The following is a 13,038-nucleotide window of genomic DNA, read 5'->3' on the forward strand; positions in this document are numbered from 1 at the left end:
AATAAACTGTAATAAAATAAATAAATAGATAACCAAAAAACTGGCCACAGGTACTCAGCCTACAGAAATTTTGAAGAGCATGAAGCTGAATTCCAAGAAACTGGGCTGAGAAACTGAGGCCCCAAAAATGTAACAAATAGAATCTGAGGTAGCAGAAATGGGCAGATGTAACTGAGTTTACAACTATAGAAAATAGGCCTCAAGGATGGAATGATAAAAACTGAGGTCAGAGCTACGGAAGTGAAGCCTGGAACAGTGGCCCAGGTCTGTAATCCCAGCATTTGATGAGGCAGACGCTGGAAGATCTCTGAGTTTGACGCCAGCCTGGTGTAGAAAAGAAGTCCATGACAGCTACTGTCTTGAAAAACAAATGAGAGATAGAGAGACAGAGACAGAGAGAGACAGAGAAAGACCTGAGGTCACAGAGCATAGAAAATGAGCCCATCAAGCAGTCCATGGACTTCAGAATCTGAGTTCATAGTAACTGAAGCCAGAGTCTACAGGTCACAGAAACTAGGCAAGTAGCAGGAACTCCGACCACAGATGTAGGGAGCACCACCTCAGCTTATGAAAACTGAAGGTGACAGTTAAGATTCTTCGCAAAACCCAATGCCCAACCTTTCATCATCTTCACAATGTTCTGATAGCTTTTCTGTCATATCTCTAAATTTGAATTTGATGTATTTTAAAGAGACATGTAACTATTCCAAAAGTGCTTAACACTGATTCAATGCCATATATACTCCTATTCTTTCTTTTTAAATATTTTTTTAATTTTTAATTTTTTTTTCTCTTCTTTCTATTTTTCCTGAAGCCGATATTATTCACAGTTGTTAAAATCTTTACATACCTGAGCCTACTCCCTACAGGCCCTCTACTCTTGCGTTGCTTTATACCAGCATTGTAAGGAAACTCCTGCCATCTTAACTCTACTTTTCCCCAGACACAGATAAATCCTCCTGTGCTGAACTTACCCTACGTACTCTCTGCCTATGTACATCATTTAAGTCCCATACTATCAAGTTTTGTTTCATGTTTTTGCTCTCTTCAAGGGGTGATTGTTGAAGTTTACCAAAACTGCATGTATTATTTCTTCCACCTTGTCCTTATCCATTGCGTTCATATAAACAGAATCCCTTCTGTTTTCCCTGGTAACTCAAGTTCTGCTTCTCTTGGGTTACCCATATTTTGTAACACAATAATGAGACTGTTTTCTGTATCTGCATATGATATTGACTCTTTTCTTAGTGTTGTTTTCCATTTAAACATATAGTAGATTCTTGAGGTCGGAATTCCTTCGGGTACCTGAATTTAACAATAAGGAAAATTATGATTAATAATCTCTTCTTCCTTGTGTGATTGTCTTTTATATAATTTCTTGGATACTTTATTTTCATTATTCAAATATTTTTTTCTTATTCTTTCACTTCTGCTCTCTAGATGCATGGAGTTTCTTTCCTAGCTTCTCAGTGATGAACTGTTACCTTAAAGAACAAGATGAAATAAATCCTTTCTTCCCAGGTTGCTTTAGTAGTGGTGTTTATTTTATGGCTGTAGAGATGCAGGCTAGAAGAAGATTGGTACTGAGTGTCAGTTGTTGCTTTGATAGATCTGACAGTCTTTCTACAAGGATTAAAGAGGAATTGAATATAGTGAAGTGTTTTTATAATATTTATAAATATAGTCACAAGGATACATAGGCATATCTTTTCTAATAAATGTTTCTATTCTAGTTTCATGATGAATATACATGCTACAGCAGTATTAAATAGAGAAGACTAAGTGATTTGAAAGTTTCCTCAGATATTCTAGATGACAGGTGTTTATTAATTTTATAAATTTTATGAGTGGGTTCAATATAGTTTTATCATATTTATCCCCATTTTTCCCGTAACTCCACCAGATATCATTCCTGTTACATCCATTCCGAATTTGTATCTCCTTTTGTTTTATAACCTTCTAAATCTATTGTGTATTTTCCAAATAATTACAGGTGTGGAGCCATCCATTGGTGCTAGTCGACTTTCCAGAGTCACACCCTTAAAGTATACTGACACTCCATCTGTCAAAAGCCAATAATGGTCTATAGCTTCTCAGGTAAAACATGGGGATTCTGAGCTTCTCCTCCCTCTGTACGGAAATATTGACTAGATTTATATTGTACAGACTTCACAGGTAATAAAACTGCTGTGGCTTTGTGCTAATTTTTAAATCTCTACTGATGTTATAAAGATCATATAGCAATTTGAAAAACAACAAAGCTGTATTTTTAACTTCCAGACAAGAAAAATCAATTTAAAAATCACAAACTATCAATTTATTTGTTTTTTTGCTATACTTTTTAAAAATTATTTATTAATTACACTTTATTCACTTTGTATACCCCCTGTGGTTCCCTCCCTCCTCCAGTCCCAATCTCTCCCTTCCTCCACCCTCTGCATGCATGCCCCTCCCCAAGTCCACTGAGAGGGGAGGACTTCTTTTCCTTCCTTCTGATCCTAGTCAATTAGGTGTGGCTGCATTGTCTTGTTCTGTGGCCTGGTAATGCTGCCTCCCCCTCAGGTGCAAAGGAGCAATTAATAATAATAGTGAACTGTTTCAAAATAAGATATTATGAATTGTGTAATTAGAATTTTCATATGAATTTTAGAGTACATATATTCTTTTAAAATAGGAGTGGGGCTACATATATATTTGTATTAATTATGATTGAACAATTTGAAATGTGTCTCAAAATTGCAAATTATTTTATTTTTATAAATAAAACATATTTTAACTTCACTAGTGAAATCATTATCTAATAATTTGATTCACCTGTTTTCAAATGCTTAACAGAAAAGAGTCTGTTCAAATGAGAGGAGTCTTGTGAGGAAAGCACTTGATTTGCTGTTTGGTTTCTGGACTACTCACATCATGCTCAGTATTTGATTGATGGCTGACTCAACTTCCATTTTTAAAAATTATTTATTTATTTTTATGTACATTAGAATGAAAGTGTCAGATCTCTTGGAACTGTAGTTACAGACAGTTGTGAGCTCCCATGTGGGTCCTGGGAATTGAATCCAGGTCCTCTGGAAGAACAAACAGTGCTCTTAACCACTGAGCCATCTCTCCAGCCCCTCAACTTCCATTTTTTACTTTTTTTTTTCTCCATATGCCATACTTAATTTAGTTTCATCTTGATGTGCTGACAGTGAAATTTACATACTTCCTGACCATAAATGTCTGTTGGTTTTAGACTTCCCACTGCATATTTGGTCCTGATCTTACTTTAAGGAGACATGGCAGTTATGCATAAGGAATTCCTTTTTTAAAGAGAAAATTCATTGTTTGTAAGAAAATTAAAATCACAACTAATTTTGTGCATAGTTGATAAAACTTTCACAGTGTTTATCTAGAAATATAAACATACTTTTTATAGCTAATATCTTATTTTTTTATTTGACTGCTCTCACTTACAAAAATATAATTGTGATCTTATGATTTTCCTATTATCTGAAAACTTGCTTTCTTAGTACATATCCCATTGAATTAATTGATGTACAATATCACTTGTGGTACTAGGTATAATTTATTCTGCTCACTTCCACTTATATATTTTTGTACCATACTATGTAATTCCTGAACATCTTGGTACAATAAATTTGAGAATAGTCTATTGTTATGTTAATATAGGATAAGTTTTGAAGAGGTCCCTGTGAAAGTCACATTGAAAGTTGTTTTTAATAAGGGAACAGGGACTGTCTCTGACAGGAACTCAGTGGTCTGCTCTTTGATCACTTCCCCCTGAGGGGGAAGCAGCCTTGCCAGGCCACAGAGGAAGACAATGCAGCCACTCCTGATGAGAACTGATAGACTAGGATCAGAAGGAAGGGGAGGAGGACCTCCCCTATCAGTGGACTTGGGGAGGAGCATGAGTGGTGAAGAGGGAGGGAGGAGGATGACATTGGGAGGGGACTAGGGAGGGAGCTACAGTTGGGATACAAAGTTAATAAACTGTAATTAAAATAAATAAATAAATAAATAAAAGTGTGTAATTAAATTTTTTTTTGTCTTCAATAACTTGGTTTTCAAATTCCTCAGAAGAGCTTTGATAATTAGAGTATCTTTAAAGGCATCATTTTAGGTCTAACCAGAGGTAACAGTACCTGCCAAGAAGCCTGAAGATGGAAATTCAATCTCCAAGTCCCCATATGGTAGAGGGAGAGGAACAGCCCAGGATATTATCCTCTGACCTTCATCACTCATATGCAGACACACACACACACACACACACACACACACACGGAGAGAAAGAAGTAAATAAGTGAATAAAAAGATGTTGTTATCATATAGTCAAAGGCAAGAATAAATTAAAACTTTGGGAAAGTGCTAATAGCAATAGATTAATTAAAAACAAGAGACATTGCAGAAATGAGAATTGATAGATGTGTATTTGAATCACTGTATTCTAAGTAATAAATGGCTTACAACCAGAGGGCATCTATTTACAATCAGTAAGCCAATAAACATAATGCAAAAGGAATTGCTGTGCCATTTCTTTATTAGGAGATAAAAGCTGTCATACAATTAATCACTAAGAATGTAATTAAACCCTTTTTGTCCTTAAAAGGCTTGAGGGAGTTTAAGATGGAAAAAGTTGTGGTGCCTGAATGTATTATATCTCCAAGCACCAATCATTTTGTTTGCAGTCATCCTTGTATATAATAACATCATATAATTATTTAGATAATTTCATACTAAATTTAAAATGTCAGTTTGGAACATTGCAATAAAAATAAAGTTAAAAACAGAGAAAGTCATTAATCTTATTTACAATAAAATTCCTGCTGTTTTATATTGCTGAGGTTTAAGCCAGCACCTAATTAAATATACTAATGAATTCCTTATATTAAAAAATTTTAAAGTCATGTGAATGAATCAGAAAAATCATCTTAGACACCTGAATTAATTTATCTACATAAAGTAAAGGATAGGAATAGAACATAAGCAAAGAGGATCCTTGTGGAAGAGTAAACTACTGTTCATTTAAATATGCACCATAGAATAAACAAACAAACAAAAACATAAAGGCATTCTTACAGTCACTTGAGATTTCTATACATAGTCTCTTTTCATATGAAACTTTCACCATAAAGAATGTTGTCCCTCAACAGAAGAATGGATAAAGACCTTGTGGTATGTTTACACAATGGAATACTACTCAGCAATTAAAAACAAGGAAATCATGAAATTTGCAGGCAAATGGTGGGAACTAGAAGAGATCATCTTGAGGTATCCTAGAAGCAGAAAGATGCACACAGTATATATTCACTCATATAGACATATAGGATAAACCTACTAAAATCTGTACACCTAAAGAAGCTAAGCAAGAAGTAGGACCCCAGGTAAGATGACCAATCCTCACCCAGAAGGACAAATGGGATAGACATTGGAAAGAGAAAACAGGAAACAGGACAGGAGCCTAACACAGAGGAACTCTGAAAGACTCTACTCAGCAGTGTATCAAAGCAGATGCTGAGACTCATAACTAAGCTTTGGGCATAGTGCGTGGAATCTTATGAAAGAAGGGAGAGATAATGAGACCTGGAGAGACAGGAGCTGCACAAGGAGAGCAACAAACCAAAAAATCTGGGCCCAGGAGTCTTTTCTGAGACTGATACTCCAAGCAAGGACCATTGATGGAAATAAACTAGATACCTAGAACCCCTGCTCAGATGTAGCCATGGCAACTCAGTGTCCAAGTGGGTACCCTAATAAGGGGAACAGGAACAGTGTCTGACATGAACTCAGTGGCTGACTCTTTGATCACCTCCCTCTGAGGGGGGAACAGCCTGGCCAGGCTACAGAGGAAGACAGTGCAGCCACTCTTGATGAGATCTGATAAGCTAGGGTCTGGTGGAAGGGAGAAGGACCTCCCCTATCAGTGGACTCAGAGAGGGGCATGGGAGAAGATGAGGGAGAAAGGGTGGGATTGGAAGGGAATGAAGGAGGGGGCTACAGCTGGGATACAAAACGAATAGAGTATAATTAACATAAAATAATAAAAATGAAAAAAGATGCTGTCAACAAAAAATAGAATGGAAAGTGGATGATGAAGAAATACATGAGTTGTTTCTTAGACCTTCTGAGTATAGATAGACTATAGGAAGTTCATTAAGGAAAAACCTTGCCACATCAGATTGATGAATGTTCTCTGATTCAATTTTCCTGAAGTATTAAAATACTAACTTATAAACTGCAAAAGGAGAATAGCCACCAGACTTAGGAGAGATACTCTTCAGGAGGTTCTGTCCAGCTACTAGCTATAAATACTCTTATACAGAAAGAACCCTTCTAAGGACATTAGGACAACACTACTGAATAATACTTGAAGGTATGTGTTTAAGCCTGTGAAGGAGATTTGAGAGGTGCCTCTGTGGTTAAGGGCATGCATTGTTCTTGCAGAGGACCCGAGTTTGGTTCCCAGAGCCCATATTAGGCTATATGAACTGCCACTTCATGCCTCTGGCCTCTGTGTACAACTGTACTCATATTCACATACACACATATAGATTCACACACAGACATAAATACATATAAACAAAAATAAAGTGAGACTTTACAAAGAATAGGATACTAGAATTCCCATTAATCACAATTTAGGCCACATAATGAGTTATATATATTATTTTATAAAGGCATTCAAAGTATGTAGTGTAAACTATTCTTCTATGTATGAATAGCAGATTAAACAACTAATTTCTAAAAATTATTATGTTATTTTTTTCAATTTTCATCATTGTTATTCAGAGAAGAGGGTTTTTTTTGTTTGTTTGTTTGTTTTGTTTTCTTTTACTCTACATTTTCTTTGGACCTCAAACTGTGATTTTGTACTGATCTGAATATTGTACTTATACTGACTTACATTAGTCCTTTGCTCTCAGTTCAGTAATATATACCTCTTATTTTATAAATAGTGTAGAAAGAATCAAACAAAATAAAACAACTAAGGAAAAGAACAAAGGAAGAAAGAAGGTAGCAGAGAATAGGAAATAAGAGAAGATAGGAGAAAAACAGATTTACTCCAACTTCTCCCTCATTTTTGACTTTGTTTCTATTAGTCTTTTTCTTCCTACCTCTTATTTATACCTCTAAATAAGTTCATCTTATTTAGCATCTAGGCTAGAAGCTGAAAGGAGAGGGTTTCTGTCTTCAAACAATGGATACACATCATGTTTGTTATATTAGATTATGCATTTGTGTGCATCTTCATTTCTTCATTTAGAACCTGAGAGTGTTATAATAAGGCTAAGAGGAGAAATAAGTAAATCAATATAAGCTGGGTGTTTAAAATTCGTGACTGCAATAAGAACAAAAACAATATCCTCTACTGTTTGATATCAATATTTTCTACTACTTACCTACACTATTTTCTTGTGGGGATCATTCCTTAAACTGTGCGTTAAATGTATCTATTTATTTTCTTTCTATTTGTTGATTGTTGCTCTTAGAGCCTAGGATCTTTTCTATTGGTACCTTCCTTTCTTCCCTGTTTTGTTTTTTATACAGAATTTGTGTTATCTACTTCAAGGTCTTTCAAGAAGTCAACACTTAGTCACACCTCATTTTCCAGTTTGCTGGTTGCTATTATTGTTCTATCGTCATCCACATAGACTCTTTCTCCAACCCTGTCAATTAAACCCAGCACTTTTACTAACTCTACAACTAACCAGGTCAAACAAGTCTTCCTTTCAATCCATAAATGTAAATAAATCCACTTGAAAATTGTCTCTGTTCTACCACTCTGGCATATGCAGAAAGGAAGGCAGGTTGCAAGTTGACTTAGATAGGGATTCAATTGCTGTGATGAAATAGCATGACCAAAACCAAGTTCAGGGAAAGATTTATTTGGATTACACTTCCATATCACTGGTCATCACTGAAGGAAGTCAGGACAGAAACTCAAACAGGGCAGGATCCTGAAAATAAGAGCTGATGCAGAGGCCATAGATGGGTAAATCCATAAAAATATTACATATCAAGTTCTTCTAAGCACAACTTAGTGGAAGAAATAACTTCAGAAGACATGAAGTCATTCAGTCTCCAACCTCAGTTCCACAACACATATATTCTACTATTCTTTAGTCAGGATGTTCCTTTGAGGAAGTGGAGAGGAGAGATAAGAGGAAATCTAGCATTCTTCATAGTAAAAGATGGAACTCTAGCCACATGATTGACTGTGCTTCTCCCAAACACATCTGTTGTCCTATGGTAGCAGTGTGAATTACTACTATTTAAGACCATGATGCAGATTCCGACTCATATGTTCAAGCAAAAGTTAATATCCATCAGAGTCCATGTAATGGAGAAATGTATTTTCATGTTTTCTGACAACCTGTACTATTCTACTCTGACAAGCGTTTAAAGAAATAAAAAAAATATGTAAAATAGGGCAATACCTTTTTGCTTAGGTAGTACCATAATTATTTTCCAAAATAAGCTAGTTTTTACATATAGTAAGTGAGCTATCTGTATGGGTACATGCTGTGGATGGGAGGATGCACTCATAGGGCATAATAAGGTGATCACTGTTTTGGAGATGTTCTCCAGGCTATTTAAAACTGCAAGACATGTGAGCTGAGGACATCAATCATGCCTAAAGATGCGCATGCATGGAGAGGACTTAAAACCCCTGCTCAGATTTAGCCTATAGACTCGGTCTTCAAGTGGGTTATCTAGTAAAAGGAGCAGGGGTTGTCTCTGACATGAACTCAATCATAGGCTCTCATATCACTTCCCCCTGGTGGAGGAGAGGGGTGCAGCCTTGCCAGGCCACAGATTAAGACAGTGCAGCCAATCCTGATGAGACCTGATAAGCTAGGGTCAGATGGAAGGGAAGGAGGACCTCCTCTATCAGTGGACTAGCAAAAGGGCATAGGGGAAGAAGAGGGAGGATGGATGGATTTGGGAGGAGATAAGGGAGAGGGCCATATCTGGGATAAAAAAACGAATAAATTATAATTAACAATAATAATAGGTAAAAGAAAACTAAAAATATCACAACCATTGTCAATGGCAAATAATAACAACTAACAGTTGTCTTTCTAAAAATAATATTTCAAAAGAGCTTTGATTATCTGGCCTAATTTTAAATTAATATATGAGGTCCTAATTTAAAAATGAGGGAGCAAGATAAAGCTGGGATACAGAGTTAATAGAATATAACTAATAAAAAATAAAAAATAAAAATACATTACTTTTAAAATTACAGACATTGAAACTAAAAAGCAAAAAATTACCCATACCTTTGAAGAAACAAAGTTAGTATGTAGTAACACGTAAGCGCAAACTTTAACATCTCTCTACACATAACTCTAAGTACTATATTTCATATAATATATGTAATTTTATATAAAATTTATGTCTACAGAGCAAAAAAAAGAGGTGTTTTGAAGAAGTTTTAAGTGGTGAACCATATCTTCATTCCTTTCAGTCTTTTTTACATGAATAAGACCTTACCAAGTCTCACCATTGATATTGCCTCACTTCTCTAATAAAATCTATCTTCTCTGTTGTATGTCTAGTCAGAATTCACTTAATGGGAAATACTACATCCATTGAGTCAAAGCAGGTGAAAAAAAGATGTGGGAAATGTGTCTTGCTTCATACATTTGTTATTTCTCTTCATGTAATCCAAGGATTTCTGTGATACATACCCTTTTAGTAGCTAAGTTCCCTGAAAGTTATCTAAGAAGAATCCAAGATGGCGGCAAACAGTGTACACCTTATCTGAGGGGCAGAGGATCAGAGACTACCAGTGAGTTGACTGGTGGCTGGATCCAGAGCAGCAACTTTGGTATTTCCTGGACTGGAAGAGACATCCTGCAGTTTGTGTCTATCAGATCCAAGCCCCACATGGCCGTCTCCTGGCCGAAATAATGAACTTTGGTCCCCTGCCTTTTCTTCATACTCCAGAGATCCCCAGATCCGGGGACCCTCCACTTTAGCGAACAGACCGTAGATCCCCCGACCCCTGCTTCCCTGAGGGCCGGGTCAGGATTCCTGGGACAGCATCCCAGCCTCCAAGCCATGGTTCTGCTGGTTACTCTGTGGCAACCAAGTAAATAATAGAATCATAGCAATCCCGGATCCAAGATGGCAGAACCTAGAGAAATCTAAGAACCAAGACAGCAGTATTGGGCAGGCAAGTAAGACACAGTCCAGCTCCCTTCTGAGGCACCCACAGCTGACACATGCACACTAGGTCTTCAGGACACCTGCACCTGCACCATGCTCACACCTCACACTTGCACTGCACCACACTTTGGAGCTCCAGAGCATGTGCGCCCCCTCACATTCAATTAACCCTCCGTACCTGCTTCGTTCCCCTCTTCAAGAAATTCATGACCACAACCTACCTTCTGTAGCTGCATCCAAATCATCAGCACCCATTCTTGAGATCCTGGACTTCCCTCAGATGAGGGAACACTACAACAAGTACCCAAATCAGGTAAATCCCATCTTCAGTGCAGGTTCCAGGAATAAACAGCCAAGACTATAGACAACCAGATGACTAAAGGCTGGCTTAAGAACACAATCAACAAAAGCCAGGATATCCCCACTTTTTTTTCTAAGCGGTTTGATGTGTCTGGTTTTATGTTGAGGCCTTTGATCCACTTGGACTTTAGTTTTGTGCAGGGTGATTCCTGAACAGAACACCAACAGCACAGGCTCTAAGAGCAACAATCAATAAGTGGGACCTAATGAAACTGAAAAGCTTCTGTAAAGCAAAGAACACTGTCGTCAGAACAAAACGACAGCCTACAGATTGGGAAAGGATCTTCACAAAACCTATATCTGACAGAGGACTAATATCCAGTACATATAAAGAACTAAAGAAGTTAAACAACAAAAAACCAAGTAATCCAATTAAAAAATGGGGTACAGAGCTAAACAGATTTCTCAATAGAGGAATATCAAATGGCAGAGAAAAACTTAAAGAAATGCTCAACGTCATTAGCCATCAGGTAAATGCAAATCAAAACGACCATGAGATTTCACCTTACACCCATCAGAATGGCTAAGATCAAAAATTCAAAAGACAACACATGCTGGACAGGTTGTGGAGAAAGGGGAACCCTCCCCCACTGCTGGTGGGAATGTATACTTGTACAAACAATCAGGAAAGCAATTTGGTGCTTTCTCAGACAACTAGGAATAGTGCTTCCTCAAGCTCCAGCTATACCACTCATAGGCATAAATCCAAAAGAGTCTCAAATACACACTAAGGACATTTGCTCAACCATGTTTGTAGCAGCCTTATTTGTAATAGCCAGAAGCTGGAAACAGCCCAGATGCCCCTCACTGGAGGAATGGATGCACAAATTGTGGCATATCTACACAATGGAATATGACTCAGCAATAAAAAAAACAAGGAAATCATGAAATTTGCAGGTATATGGTGGGATCTGGAAAAGATCATCCTGACTGAGCTATCCCAGAAGCAGAAAGATGCACACGGTATATACTCACTCATATAGACATATAGGATAAACCTAAAATCTGTACACCTAAAGAAACTAATCAAGAGGGAAGACCTCTTGCTAAAATGCTCAATTGCTATCCAGAAAGGCAAACAGGCTGGACATCAGAAGAAGGAGAAAAGAGGGAGCAATTCAGGAGCCTGACACAGATGGCCTCTGAAAGGCTCTGCTCTGCAAACTATCAATGCAGATGCTGAGACTTATGGGCAACCTTTGGACAGAGTGCAGGGAATCTTATGAAAGAAGTGGGAAACAGTAAGATCTGGAGAGGACAGGAACTCCACAAGGAGAGCAACAGAACCAAAAAATCTGAGCACAGGGTCTTTCCTGAGACTGATACTCCAACCAAGGACTACACATGGAGATAACCTAAGACCCCTGCACAGATGTAGCCCATGGCAATTCAATATTCAAGTTGGTTCCATTGTGATAGGAACAGGGACTGTCTCTGACATGAACTGATTGGCCTGCTCTTTAATTACCTCCCCCTGAGGGGGAAGCAGCATTACCAGGCCACAGAAGAAGACGATGCAGCCACTTCTGATAAGACCTAATTGATTAGGGTCAGAAGGAAGGAAAAGAAGACCTCCCATTTCAGTGGACTTGGGGAGGGGCATGCATGCAGAGGGTGGAGGAAGGGAGGGATTGGGACAGGAGGAGGTAGGGAACCACAGGGAGGATACAAAGTGAGTAAAGTGTAATTAATAAAGAATTAAGAAAAATAGCCAAGATATCATGGGTCTGGATGAGGTTCCAGAAACCCCAAAAAACAATGGATATGCTAATGCAGCTGAAAAAAGGCAAAATGACTTTATATCTATGCTTATGCAGTTATTAGAGGCATATAAAGAGGAAATTAACAAATCACTCAAAGAAGTACAGGCAAATACATCCAAATTAATGAAGGCCATCAATAGACAGAAAAGAAACCACAATCAAACAGGTGAAGAAAATGAATAAAGTAGTTCAAGACATGATGCCAGAATTAGAATAAATAAATAAAGTACAAAACAAGAAAATCATGGAGATGAAAAACTTAGAGACAAGATCAAGAACCACATTTTTGATTGCTGAGTAGTATTCCATTGTGTAAAAATACCACAATTTCTGTATCCATTCCTCCGTTGATGGACATTTGGTTTTTTTCCAGGTTCTGGCTATTATGAATAAAGCTGCTACAAACATGGTTGAGCAAATGTCCTTGTTGTGTACTTGAGCAAATTTTGGGCACATACCTAGCAGTGGTATTGCTGGGTCTTGAGAAACCATTATTCCAAATTGTCTGAGTAAGCGCCAGATTGACTTCCAAAGTAGGAGAAAGACAAATATGGTATATACTCTTGTATATGATAAACATAATGAAGTCTATACCTAAAGAAGATAAACAAGAATGCAGACACGAGGTAAGATGATCAATCCTCACTTAGAAAGACAAATGAGATGTTCATTGGACATATGACAGGAGTCTACTGCAGAAGGCATCTGAAAGACCCCATCAAGCAGCGTTTCAAAA

Source organism: Psammomys obesus, unplaced genomic scaffold, assembly GCF_907164565.1.
Source record: "Psammomys obesus unplaced genomic scaffold, mPsaObe1.curated_primary_1811, whole genome shotgun sequence".
NCBI lineage: Eukaryota > Metazoa > Chordata > Mammalia > Rodentia > Muridae > Psammomys > Psammomys obesus.